We start from the raw sequence: 14,855 nt of genomic DNA, 5'->3' as shown, positions 1-14,855 counted from the left end.
AATGCAGAAGGAGCACTCTGATTGGCTCAGAATATTCTTGATATTTTACAATAGAAAATAAAAAGTGTTTTGCATTGGTGGTGATTCTTTACTCTATCCATCTGTCACAGCCGTTTGTCAATCAAACACCTTGAAGATTGAACACGTTCATGCTGCATGCTTTGGACTTTTTTTCACTTCACATATCAAAGACATTTTTATGAAAGATTATTTTTCTATTATTGGGACTATATTTCTTTATATATTTGTTTCACTGTGTATTTCACAAGTTATTTGCGCTTGCTTATTTTATAATTTGCCCACATGTCTTGTCACTAGACATATTTTTTATTCTTGTAGAGCGACTCCATTTTCTGTCTTGTATTAAATTATGTTGTATAACATTTTTGAGTTGCTGCTGTATTCTCCCCTTTTTTTAAGCTATGCGCAATTTTTTCCTTCTTACAAAAAAAAATAATATCAAACATACAAATATTCATAACATACACATACACAAAGCCCCCCCCCCTTTTGCATCAGAGACAATCAGAGTTCTCCTACCACAGTTATCGAAAATTCGCAATCATTTTCGCATTCGCAATAGCGAAAAATCGCAATGTTTTTTTTTTTCAATTTGGCAACATAAAAGGATCGCCTCAGCTTAGCTACTCGGCCCAGGGTCTCTAATCATACCAGCAATGCTTTTAGACGTCAATAGGATGTGATCTGTTTTAAAAATCAAATTGAAAAAATGCGAATATTCGGAATTGCGAATATTCACCGCGAAATTCGAAATATAGCGCGATTTCTCGAATATGCTATATTCGAGTCGAATATTCGCAATGCGAATATTCGTGAGCAACACTAGTACAGACACGCTTAGTAGGTAGCAGGTAGGAGAAGGGTTGTCTAGTCTATTTCTTTACCTGATCCTTTGCTCGATCTCCCACTCCTAATTTTCTGTGAACCTCTTTAGTTTTCCTTTAAACCCATTATCCTTTCAAAGAAAATAAATATAATAACAGCTTAGACAAATGCACCAACACCCTGTAATTTAAATAAATGTCTAAAAGACAATAAATAGCGTTACATTACATATCCAACATTTATTACAATCAAAATATATGAATAATGCTTTGTATGTTTCAGTTCTATGTATTTTAGCACTAACGCAGATAGAAAAATCCCTGATTCAGGTGACACACTCCAGTAGCTTACTCAGCATTTAAAGTGAACCTGTACTTTGGCCATACTGGTGACAGGTTCACTTTACTATATGAAGCTGTTTATTGAGCTAATCAAATCTTGCCCATGTGTAACAGGCAGGGGCAGACTGACCAATTGGGCACTCGGGCACTGCCCGAGGGCCCCGTGCCACTAGGGGGCCCCATCAGGGTTGCCAGGCTCAGTAAAGCCATGGACAGTATGTAAAAATCTGTGTTTTTTTTTAAATCCCAAGATTATAGCTGCCCCGTCTCTCAGTACCTTTTCAGTGTGTGTATGTGTATTCTGTGTGTATGTATACTGTGTATGTATACTGTATGTGTGTGTGTGTGTGTATTCTGTGTATGTTTTCTGTATGAATGTGTGTGTGTTTGTGTATACTGTGTATGTTTTCTGTATGTGTCTGTGTATGTATACTGTGTATGTATACTGTATGTGTGTGTGTGTGTGTATTCTGTGTATGTTTTCTGTATGAATGTGTGTGTGTTTGTGTATACTGTGTATGTTTTCTGTATGTGTCTGTGTATGTATACTGTGTGTGTGTGTGTATGTATACTGTATGTGTGTGTGTGTGTATACTGTGCAGGGCCGCCATCAGGAATTATGGGGCCCCTTACACAGCTTCAGGCATGGGCCCCCTGGAGCAGAGAACGGGGGGGGGGGGGGGGTGCTGCCGCCCGAAATTGAGAAGCGGGGGGGGGCCTTTACAAAAAAAGAAGAAATAAAGAAAAAAAGATAAATATATATAAACAAAGGGGGGTAGCCATCCGGGGCCTTCTGGGCCCTTTAATAAAAAGAAAAAAATATATAGATTTTGTTTTTAAAAAGGAGGGTTGCCTAGGGACCTCTGGGCCCTATATGTATGTATGTATGTATATATATATATATATATATATATATATATATATATATACATACAGTACAGACCAAAAGTTTGGACACACCTTCTCATTCAAAGAGTTTTCTTTATTTTCATGACTATGAAAATTGTAGATTCACACTGAAGGCATCAATATATATATATATATATACAAATTATTATTATTTTTTATAAAAAGAAATTACAAAAAAAGGGGGGTTGCCATCTGGGACCTTGGGGACCTCTGGGCCCTTTGAAAAAAAAATAAAAAAATATATAAACAAAAAAAAATAAAATAAACATTTATAAAAAAAATCTTAATTTTGCAAAGAATTGTGGCAAAAAATTACAACTTCAAAAAACTCACCATGCCTCTTACTAAACACCTTGGATTGTCTACTTTCTGAAAATGGATCATTTGGGGGGTATTTGTACTGTCCTGGCTTGTTAAGCCTCTTTCACACTGGGGCGGTGGGTGTTTGTGGGGGTAGTATTCAGACGCTAGCGGGGTGCTTTTAACCCCTGCTAGCGGCCGAAAAAGGGTTAAAACTACCTACAAAGTACTGCTGCAGCAGCGCTTTGCCGGCAGTATAGCCGTGGTGCCCATTAATTTCAATGGGCAGGAGTGAAGCACACTCCGACTTTGGCATGCGACTTGTGCTCTGCTGATCTTGAGGGGGAACTCCACGCCAAATTTTAAATAGAAAAACAGTCATGGGTTCCCCCTCCAAGAGCATACCAGGCCCTTGGGTCTGGTATGGATTTAAAGGGGAACCCCTACGTCGAAAAAACCATACCAGACCCTTATCCGAGCACGCAGCGCGGCTGGTCAGGAAAGGGGGTGGGGACGAGTGAGCTCATGCCTATATAAAATTGTTGTGCACCGCGCACACGTCATTACAGCTGGAGAGAGCGTTGTGTCAACATCGGGACAAGAGAAGAGAGAAGAAGACGACGGGGAAGACCGTGTCGCCGTTAGTAAAAGAGCTGGAAGAAGATAGCGGAGGAGCCCGGCAGAAGGCAGAAAGCACCGGAGAGCGGAGAAGAACCGGAGAGCGGAGAAGAGGCTGGAGAGTCGGAAGAGACCCCTGAAGTCGGAAGAAGACCCCCAAAGTTAGAAGAAAACCCCCGGAGCTGCCTAATAAATGACTTTAAAAATCGGTATAATGTCTTTTTCTTCTTGACACTTTTCCTCCAGGTGAATGGGTAGGGGTACAATGTACACCATACTCATTCACATAGGGTGGGGGGCCGGGATCTGGGGGCCCCCTTTATTTAAGGGGGCTCCCGGATTCCGATAAGCTCCCATCCACAGACCCTGACAACCAAAGGCCAGGGTTTTCGGGAAGAGGCCCTTGTCCTCATCAACATGGAGACAAGGTGCTTTGGGGTGGGGGGAAGAAGGGTGCCCCCTGCCCCAAAGCACCCACCCCCCCATGTTGAGGGCATGGGACCTTGTAGGGTTCAGGGGGGGGGGCGCTCGCTCGTCCCCACACCCTTTCCTGACCGGCCGGGCTGCATGCTCGTATAAGGGTCTGGTATGGATTTTGCGGGGGAACCCCACGCTGTTTTTCATCGAAAGGGTTCCTCTTTAAATCCATACCAGACACAAGGGCCTGGTATACCCTTGGAGGGGAACCCATGCCGTTTTTTTATTTAAAAATTGGTGTGGAGTTCCCCCTCAAGATTCATACCAAACAGTGCCTGGCATTGGCAGGGATCCAAGTTCATTGAAAGTCGGACATATGTCGGCTTCAAGTCGCAGGGCAAAGTCAGATCCAAAGTAGGAATAGCGTTGTGTCGCACTAGTGTGAACCCGGCCTGAGTGTCTCAAGAACTGAGATAGGCCATCAGTACATCAGGTGAGATCAATTTTCAGTGATTGGCACCATGGCTTGTAGACTCTATGGGCCCTTTCACACGTACGGACAAACGGTCCGTTTTTTACAAGTCCGTTTACGGACTTGTAATGTATCCCTATGGGATTGTGGATCCGTAACGATCCGCCTCCACAAAGATCCGCTTTTTCAGACGGAAGAAAACCCTATTTTTCTTCCGTCTGGTGGAACGGATCGGATGAATATGGACACACGGTCTGTATTCATCCGATTCCCCATAGGGGGGAGCGGAGGAAAGACAGGGCGGTCTCTGCACAGTGTGCGGGGACCGCCCTGTCCGCTGACAGCTCAGCGGGGATTTACGGATGATCCCCGCTGACACACACGTCCCCTCTGCCACAGGTCAGTACTCAGGAACATGGATAGTAGAGCGAATCCTCCCAGTAAATATAATTTGCCTGAATCTCCCTCAGGTAGACTTCTTAGTTTGGGGTCACCGACCCATAAGTTACAGCATATAACTTCTCAGTGTCCGGTCACCCAGATCCCAGATGGATCGTCTAAGCCCTGTTGGATCACCTGCCTCCGGGCTCACCTCAGACCGACTCCCCACTGAACAGCATAACTCGCTTGGGATCTTCCTCATGAAGTGTGGGAACCCAGAAAGTCACTGGGGCCCCTTTGCAGCTTTAGTTGCTCTGGGCCATGAGGGCCCAGAGTCAGAAACTCCACGTAGCACGTGCGCCCTGGCCTGGTAGGCCATCTCGCCGGGGCCCGTGATGTGCGCACACCCTAAAGGTGGGTGCCGCACCTGGAACCAGGAACGGGCGAAGAACCCCACAAAATGGCGTCCGCCCTAGAAGTACCCTCCCCCAGCATGCCCTGCGAGGGAGAAACTCCTCTGATTGGCTGCTGGCAGGAGGCGCCTCTCCCTGGACCCCTCTGGCGCCACCTGCTATCCAAAGATGGAACGGTATCTTTGGAACACAGATTGAAACCACAGAACAGTCCAGCCGGGCAGAAACCTAATTTAACAAATCATATTGAATGAGAGCAAAATAACTCTCTCATTCTAGGGACATAAATTACACATTTCATTTTTTTCACTTTTTAAATAGCCTTTTTTTTTTCATTCAGTTTGCTAATTAAGGGAAGTGGTTAATTGGTCACAGGTGCTACAGGTCCTATAAAACTTTCTATAGTACTCACTTACAGCTTGCTCATCCTTGTGCTTGCTGGAACTGGAACAAAGTGGAAATTTGTGCTGAGATAAAAACCAGAGTTAAAAATAAGCGAGTCTAACAAAAGTCTTCAAACCTGAAATTTCCTGCTAGTAATACTATTATTGTAACTGGGATAATGTGTACTAGCAAGATTGAAGGTTTTGTGCAGTGCACAGTGTGACGCATGTATACAACAATGGAGCAACAGATCCAGGATGGATACCGTTGTGACAGAAGCTCACATTCCAGATTTGTACGAGCAAGTTTTAACACTGGGCAGAAATGCCAAACTTGAAAGGGGTCCTCACTGAGCAGGTGGCTAGTAGGGTTTAAGTGGAGGATGGAGAGGTAAGTCTGAATTATGGGGTAGGAAGATGGGTTACTGTAGTCAGAGGGAGTGGTAGGTCAGCCCTGGGTTTGAGCACCCAAACAGATTTGCCAAGTTGGTTAGAGAAGTGGGGGTGGCAAGCTTAAAGGTGGCAGCCCTAGAGGTCACTGCTACCCCTAACAGCTGGGTAAACAGCCCATCTAGTAGGAATGGTGAGGTTAGTGAAGGTAGACCTAGACAGTTGGTGGTAATAGGGGATTCAGACACCATCACCCCTCTGTTTTACCCTGTCTTTCCGAAAGAGAGCATAGCAAGGAATATTAATAGCCCAGTCATGTGAAGAATGAAGCCAAGATTCAGCAATACCAATTAAATCATAGTTTTCTTCATGCACCAAAGCCTCCAACTCACCTATTTTGCTTGGTAGACTTCTGGCATTAGTGAACAAACACTTGAATTAATTGTCACATTTTCCACAAGTATTTTGCATATGTTTTATTTTAGCACAAATAGTACTATTTCCAATGTTTGTTTGTAACATGGGTACCTTTATATCTCATGCCATACCCCCCCCCCCATCTTTCCCCATTTCACCCACCAATAGGGACTGAACCCTGTCTGACCTATCTGCCCCATTATAATAAAAAAAAAAATGCATGGTGCTTTTGTTAGCATGCATTTTTGTGATTTTTATTCTATTTTATTTACACACACATTATATATATATATATATATATATATATATATATATATATATATACACATACATATACGGTATATATATATATATATATATATATATATACACATATATATATATATATATATATATATATATATATATATATATATATATATACACACATAATGGCCCAGATTCACAGAGAGCGGGCGCATATTACGCCGCCGTAGCGCAAACCAATGTACGCCACGCAGCGCAGAGAGGCAAGCATGGAATTCAGGAAGCCAGTGCTCCCCACGCTGCGTCGCCGTGGCGTAGATTTCGAAGGCGCAGGCCAGCGTAGGTGGAAGTGGGCTTGACCCATGCAAACCCATGCAAATGAGGCCTGACCCCATGCAAATGATGGTCCGAGCGCCAGACAAGTACGTTTAATGAACTGAGCATGCGCCGTGACGTGGACGCATCCCCCTGCGCATGCTCACAACCACGTCGGAACAACTGCCTCAGATACGCCGGATCACTGCGTACGCCATGAACGTAACCTACGCCCAGCCAGACACACGTCCAACGTAAAATACGCTGGCTTGGCCGGCTTGTGTTCCCTGGTGCAGACCTTTGCATGTCTGCTGCTGGGTTACACCTCCTTTATGGGGCTTAACTTTACGACGGACGTACAATTTACGCGCACCTTTCGTAGCCTGCGTCGGGCGCACGCAGGTTGGTGAATCGCCGTATTTCCCTCATTTGCATGTTTGAATGACTAATCAATGGGAGCGGCACCATGCTCCCAGCCTAAATGTGCGTCCACTCTACGCCAGCGTAAGCAAGATATGTCGGCGGGGTGTAGCCTGGTTTTAGGCGCATCTCTGTTTGTGGGTCTTGTGCACAGATACGACGGCGCACATTTGCACTTACGTCGGCGTAACTTGTTATATGTGGGCGTAAGTGCTTTGTGAATCCGGGCCAATGTGTGTAAATTTAAAATAAAATAAAATAATGCATGCTAACAAAAGCACCATGCATTTTGGTGCAGCGGCATTAAAAAATAAAATTTAAAAAAGGCCCATGCACTTTGGTGCTATTGAGGGGTGGCAGGCAGTTCATTCTCAAATTAATAGGCTGTTCTGCAGCAAGGCACATACTCTGATACATTGCATAGATGTAAAGTTGAACCTTTAAAACACAGTCAGCAGGCCGAGGGGCATCAAAAACCACAGCAGTGATAGCTTTGTACAACGTCACTACAGTACTACCCTACCTCACTGCGCACTTACTGCTGTGCTCCTCGTTTTCCAAGATAAGCGTGAGACACTGTCTGTGTCTCTGCACCGCCCATGCCCAGCGGCGCGCCGCTTCACGCATTGAACTGACGTCAGTTCCAGTTGCTGACGTCAGTTCCGATATCCGCCATTTGCGTTCCACGCTGGTTATGTGGAACCGGCGGCTACATATAAAGATCGCGGGTCATCCCGTGTGGGGGGGTCAATCGAGATCGCGATATTCTCGCGATTAATCGTGCAGCTCTAAAAGGCAGGGATCTTCTTTAATACCACAGGCAGGGGATAATTCTGCAAGTATTTTCACGTGGTGTGCTGTGTCCTCCACAGTGTGCACCTAAAGCCATGTGAATACAATTGCTGTTGTTGTCAAATTAATATCACAGGCAGTGGCTGATCAGCAAGTATTTTCACTGCACCCATTCCTGCGCCCACCAAGAGTAACTGTGAGGGGTTACAGTGTTGTGGCAACACCAACACCTAGGGCCCAAATTTCTGCAGAGTATATACGGCAGGCCCCTACTTTCAAACATCCAACTTACAAACGACTCCTACTTGCAAACGGAAGGAGACAACAGGAAGTGAGAGGAAATCTACCCCTAGGGAGGGAAATTCTCTTCTGTAAGAGGTGTCTCCTGTCCACTGTCTCCTGTCCTGTCACCAATCCTTGTTTCACCAAAAAAAAAAAAAATTTCAAAAAATCATTTGTCATTGGGACAGAAAGTGAGGTGCAATCTTCTGAACAGATGCACACAGACAGAAAAACAAATGTTAGAGGGGTGATAACCCCTCTCTATGTTTTCCAAAAAGCTTAAAAAATATTTTTTTTTGGCTGGAGCTGCACTTTAAAAAAGTACCAGTTCAAAATTACAAACAGATTCTACTTAACAACAAACCTACAGTCCCTGTCTTGTTTGCACCGCCTGTATAATGCTGTTCAAAGTATATAGGGCCAAAGGGGCTGGTAATAACCTGGGGGGAGTGGGGGGAATCCCATGCTATTTTTCTTAATGATTTTCATCCATATTGCAGACATTACAAGCAGTTTTAAATGACTTTTTTTATTATAGTAACACCCAGCAGGTATGATATTTAAAGGGATTTGTTTAATCTTTTTTTCACTTTAAGCATCATTAAAATCACTGCTCCAGAAAAAACAACCGTTTTTAAAACTTTTTTTTCCATTGATACATGTTCCCTGGGGCAAGACTCGAGTTCTCAAACTCGTTTTACGACAATAACTTGCATATTAGACTTTAAAATTAGTACTTTTGAATTTGAACGTTCGAGTCCAGGGATGGACTGGCCATTGGGACTACAGGGAGTTTCCCGGTGGGCCGATGGCTCAGTGGGCCGGCTTCAGTGACAGCGGACCGCCACCCCCCTCCGCTCCTCTGTCTCTCCCTCCCCGCAGCGCTCACCTCCTCTCCCTCCCCGCAGCGCTCACCTGGGGGGAACAAAGAAGCAGGGGGAGGACCAGAGGAGCAGGGGGGATGACAGAGGAGCATGGGGGAGGGGACAGACTGCTGACTCAACAGCTATGGTCTGGGAGTTTCTCACTTCTACCTAATCTTGTCCCATAAGGGGGGGCACCGAACTGATTCTTTGCCCCGGGTGAAATAATGTCTAGCTTCCCCACTGGTACTGCCTATAAGAGTACCAGCCGTTCTACTCTAATAAAGGTGCGGGAGTTGTCCGGCCGCCATAGGAAAGACCTGTCAAAGTGGGCCAGTCTGGATGAAGTCCAGGACCAAATCTTTGTCCCAGTCCAGCCCTGTTCGAGTCCCATAGACTTCAATAGGGTTGTAAAAGTTTGCACGAATGTTCGGTCCGTTCGAAGGATCTGGTGCGAACCGAACGAGGGGGGGGGGGGGTTTCGGCTCATCCCTAGTAGTAGTAACCACCTGCTCAGTGACTCAGGACCCCTTTCAAGGTTGTCATTTCTGTCTAGTGTTGCAACTTGCTCCCTCAAATCTGTAATGTGAGCTTCCAGAGTGGCAACCCGCTCACATCTGTCACAGCGGAATCCATCCTGGAGCTGTTTCTCCATTGTTGTATACATGCGTCACACTGTGCACTGCACAAAACCTTCAATCTTGCTAGCACACATCATCCCAGTTGCAATAATAGTATTACTAAAAGAAAATTTCAGATGTTACTTACAGGTTTATAGACTCCTGTTAGACTCGCCTGTTTTTAACTCTGCACTCCACTTTGTTCCAGTTCCAGCAAGCTCAAAGTGAGTACTATAGAAAGTTATATGGGACCTGTAGCACCTGTGACCAATTAACCACTTCCCTTAATTAGCAGACTGAAGGAAAGGGGAAATAAAGCTATTTAAAAAGTGACAGAAAAGCTGCAAGGAAAGACCTCAAAGAAACTAAAAATGCAAGCATCTTGCTATGAGGGCATCCAAGCTGAGCTGCTGCTCTGTGTGTCCATTCAGACAGAGCAACGGCTCGGCCTTCGCCCACCGCCTTTCTAGGGTACACAGGTTCTGAGGCTGATGTAATGCAGATAAGGCACCAAGTGAGTTTAATTTAGGGTGACCAGACATCCCCAGTTTCAGGGGACAGTCCCCTGATTGAGGACACTGTCCCCGGACCAAGTCTGTCCCTGGTTTTGTCCCCAGATTGGATTTAATAGGGGGCAGGGGCAATTTCAAAGACAGTCAGTGCAGAATTAAAATAAAAAAATTAGAATTACACACCCCCGCTCCACCTCTCCTACTAGCATAGGGGGGTTGTATTTTTCCCATTATCTGAGCCCCTTTCTGATGATCATGTGCTGGTCGGTGCGGAGGGAATATTTCTTCAGTTTCGGGCGCTTGCTTATTCAGCTTCGCTCGCATGTTCTTCTGCCTTGGCTCAAATCCTGGCCAGCCACCTGCCTATCTCCTTGCCTTCCCTGGCGGAGTGATCTTCCTCCGCTCCCCATCCAGTATTAGCCGGGGCCCGAAGAGTAAGACTTGAGAGGCTGTGAGGTGGGCAGGGGGCGGCGACGGGCAGAGAGTCGCTGATTGTTGCCATTACTAGTAAAGAAAAAATATGTCCCCGGATTTAATTTTAAAAATCTGGCCACCTTAGTTGAATTACCACCTTAATCAGCCACAGAACCTGTGTAAGTAATATGGCCCAGATTCACATAGATACTCTCAGAGTATCTATGCGACTGATTCATAGAATCAGTTACGCATAGATAGCCCTAAGATTCGACAGGTGTAATTGTTTTACACTGTCGGATCTTAGGATGCAGTACCGCAGCCGCTGCTGGGGGGAGTTTGCATCGTAAACCAGCGTCGGGTATACAAATTAGGAGTTACGGCGATCCACAACAGTTTTTCGCGTTCGCTACGTCGCTGCTACTCTAGTTTCCCGTCGCAAAGTTAGTCGTCGTTTTTGGTGCCCTAACTTTACACAGCACACGTATGTGCTGTATAAAGTATGGCCGTCGTTCCCGCGTCGAAATGTAAAAAAATGTCCTTCTTGCGTAAGACGTCCGGGAATACGGAAGTACGCTACGCACGTCGCCGATCGAAAAAATGACGTCACTTCGCGCAAAGCACGGCGGGAAATTCAAAAGGGAGCATGCGCAGTAGGTCCGGCGCGGGAGCGCGCCTAATTTAAATGGCACACGCCCCTTTGAATTACGCGGGCTTACGCCGGAGGCCGCCGGCGTAGATTTTCATTGCAAGTGCTTTGTGAATCAGGAACTTGCGATGAAAACTTGCGGCGGTGTAACGTATCTACCACAAGTTACGCCGCCGCACTTCTACGTGAATCTGGCCCTATGTGTCCTGGATTAAAGGGATGATGTGGCAACCCTACCCCTTTCACTTCTCATTGGCTCACTGACTTTGATTGACAGCAGCGCCCTGCTGCAGTCTCAGCCAATGTGGGGGGAGAGTCCCAGACAGGCGAGAATCTTGTGCAACATCGCTGGATCAAGATGGGGCTCAGTTAAGTATTGGGGGGCTGAGGGGGGCTGCGGCACACTGAAGGTTTTTTTTATTTTAATGCATAGAATGCATTAAGATAAAAAACCTTCTGGCTTTAAAACCAGTTTAAGGTAAAACACCAGCATCCCTTTATACTTGCCTAAGTCCGATCTTGATCCAGTGATGTGCATGAGAGAAAATGCTCTCTCTCTCCTCATTGGCCCAGACACAGCAGCAGGAGCCATTGGCTGTCAATCACAGAGCCAGTGACGAGGGAGGGGTTATGGCCGAGTCCCGCTCTCTGTGTCAATAGACACAGGCAGCGAGGCTAGGAAGCCAGCCCACATAAGTGCCTCCATAGCAAATGGCTTTCTATGGGGGCACATGGCACGGGGAAGAAGCCAGGAGTTCCGGTGGGGGATCTGAGAAGAGGATCAGGGCTTTTCTGTGCAAAACTATTGCACAGAGCATAATATGTTTATCATTTGAAAACAAACTATGGCACCAGTGTCCCAGGTGAACCTTGTATAAAATGTTTTGTGCTTCTTAAAACTATAAGTCATAACAGACAGGGTTTGATAGAAGCTTAGAAAAATCTAAAGTGAATGATGACCAACAAACTACCATGCAAGGATGTTAGAGGCCAATGGCTCTCAGAGTATTTTCGGAATTTCCGACAAGAACTTTTGTTGTCGGGAAAATTGAGAACCAGCTCTCAAACATTTGTTGTCGGAAATATCCGACAACAAATGTCCGATGGACAGTAAACACGGTCGGATTTTCCGACAACAAGCTCACATCGAACATTTGTTGTTGGAAATTCCAACCGTGGCCCGGATTCAGAGAGCAATTGCGCCTGCGTAACCATAGTTACGCAGCGCAATAGCTTACTTGCGCCGGCGTAACGAATGCTCCTGATTCAGGAACCTCGTTACGCCGACTGCAGCCTAAGATATGCGTGGCATAAGGCTCTTATGCCCGCATATCTTAGGCTGCATTCTTGCGATGGCCGCTAGGTGGCGTTCCCGTTGTGCTCAGCGTATAGTATGCAAATTGCATACTAACGCCGATTCACAACGTTACGCGAGCCCTGTGCACGCAGTTTACGTTGTTTGCTTACGGCGGTTTTCGCGTAAGGCTGCCCCAGGGGCAGCCAATGTTACGTATACCCGTCGTTCCCGCGTCGCGAAATTTGAACTTTACGTAGTTTGCGTAAGTGAATCGTGAATGGCGCTGGACGCCATTCACGTTCACTTTGAAGCAAATGACGTCCTTGCGACGTCATTTGCCGCAATGCACGTCGGAAAGTTTCCCGACGGAGCATGCGCTCTACGATCGGCGCAGGAACGCGCCTAATTTAAATGATTCCCGCCCCCTACGGGATCATTTAAATTTTGCGCGCTTACGCCGGGCATTTTGCCGGAGCGCCCACGTAATTTACGGAGATACTGCTCCGTGAATCGCGGGAAGCGCTGAAAATTTGCGGGGGCGCAGGGCAAAAACGGTGCCGTAAAAAATGTGCATATCTTACTGAATCTACCCCCGTGTGTAATAGGCTTCTTTAGAAAGAAATGTGCTGACTTGACTATCTTTCCTCCAGTATTCAATGTGCGTATCTATGTATAAACATATTTTTATAAAGATTTTTGGGCTGTCACAAACACAATTCATGAGAGCGCCCACATCATTGTTATGTGAATATATGAGGAACTATAGAAAGTTCACAATGTACATTCCGGTCTTCACATTCTTCATGCTGGCTGTCGTTCACATCTGTCACTTACCTGTTGTTGTAACATAATGAACTAAACCAATAACTATTCTCTGCAAGGGTAATCCTACCTAGATATTATGAAGTGCTTGTACTTGTACATAAAGGAAAACGTAACCAAATCCTCTCTCCCTACCAGACATTTCTGGTATAATTCTTTCCGCTCATTGAGCTCTCCAACAAGATTAAAGAAAAACTTTTAGTACGTGGTTGTTTCTTGATCATCGTCCATCTAGGGTTGCCACCTGTTCGGGATTCACCCGGACAGTTCGGGTTTGGAATCTTGCGTCCAGGTTTCAGACTGTCTGAGACCCGGACACATTACTCAGACCGGACTAAGTCACCCCCCTTTCTCTCTCCTGCCTCTAAGTGAGTAAGCTAAGGTAAATCAGGGTTCTCAGAGCATTTATTACATCAGAGCTCCCCTTGACACCAGAGGCCACTGTGTTCCCCCTTACATCAGAGTCCTCTCCGTACATCAGAGCATTCCTTATGTTAGAGTCCCCAGAGTTCTCCCTTACATCAGAGTCTGCAGAGTCCCCCTTTACAGTGAAAGGGAACTCTGCGGATTCAGATGTAAAAGGGGAACTCTGTGGACTCTGATGTAAAGGGGGAACTCTTGTGATTAACTTCATATGATTAGAAATGTTATGCAAAGAGGAAGTAAACCCTGATGGGTTTTACTTCCTCTTTGTTTTCCTGCAAAGGTAAAGCATAATGGGCCACTTACTTGAAACCGAAGCCTGCGATGTCCCCGATTTCCTCGCCTCCATGAAGCGTTCATCTTTCACCCTCTTCCTTTCCGGGTATCGCGGCTCTGGCGCTGTGATTGGCCGGAGCCGCGATGACGTCACTCCCGCCAGTCACGGCACAATCTCCTTTAGAAACGGCACGATCGCCGTTTCTAAAGGTTTCTAATGTGCGCCTGAGCCGTTGTCTACTGCGCATGCGCCATAGACATCAGCGCCCGTGTCTTTTGCAAATATCTCCTAAACCGTGGAGGTTTAGGAGATATTTGTTGCACCTACAGGTAAACCTTAATCTAGGCTTACCTGTAGGTAAAAGTGGTTGTAAAGGGTTTACAATCACTTTAATAGCAACATCTATGCATACTATGAAAAAAAAAATTGGTGTGCAACGCTGAAGCGTTCGGGTTTGACTTGAAGAAAAGGTGGCAACCCTACGTCCATCATATATTTTTCTAAGCTAATGGCAACTCTAGAAGTCCCCCTAGATGGCTTGAATTTTGTTCAATTCCTGCTGAGGATTTCAGCCATTCCTGATGAACATATCTCCACCATTAGAGATTTCTTCATTCAGGTTAGCACGAGTGGGAGAATCATTTGATTTCTTCTCTCTCAATCATCCCATGAGCGGAAAAAGAGAAAATTGAGCCAGGTATGGCTGCCTTAACCAGTTCAGCTCTGGAAGGTTTTACCCCATTAAATATCAGAAAAGCAGGACTCTGCATTCATTATGGTCTTCCACAGTACACAGGACATGGGAATTGCAATTATGTTAAAGCAGATCTCCACTCTAAAGTGGAGTCCCGCTGATCGGCACCCTCCCCCCCTCCGGTGTCACATTTGACACCTTTCAGGGGGGAGGGGGGTGCAGATACCTGTCTACAGACAGGTATCTGCACCCACTTCCAGCCCTACGATGCGGGCAAAAGACGGGTTTTTCCCTTGCTTCCCGTCTGTCCCCCGTTGTATGCTGGGAACACTCGGCTCCCAG

The 14,855-nt window shown here is 45.9% G+C and overlaps 1 long non-coding RNA gene across 1 annotated transcript in view; it reads right to left on the bottom strand.

Moving 5' to 3' along the window:
• Positions 1 to 890: 890 nt before the first annotated feature.
• LOC120927921 overlaps positions 891 to 14,855 on the bottom strand; it is a 38,629-nt gene continuing 24,664 nt past the window's right edge. Inside the window, exon 3 of the long non-coding RNA XR_005747149.1 lies at positions 891 to 976. This is a non-coding gene — a long non-coding RNA (uncharacterized LOC120927921). The remainder of the gene's footprint in view (positions 977 to 14,855) is intronic.

Source organism: Rana temporaria, chromosome 2 (genome assembly GCF_905171775.1).
Source record: "Rana temporaria chromosome 2, aRanTem1.1, whole genome shotgun sequence".
Taxonomy (NCBI): domain Eukaryota; kingdom Metazoa; phylum Chordata; class Amphibia; order Anura; family Ranidae; genus Rana; species Rana temporaria.
Note: the sequence above shows the minus strand (reverse complement) of the source record. Positions and strands in the feature narration are given on the sequence as shown.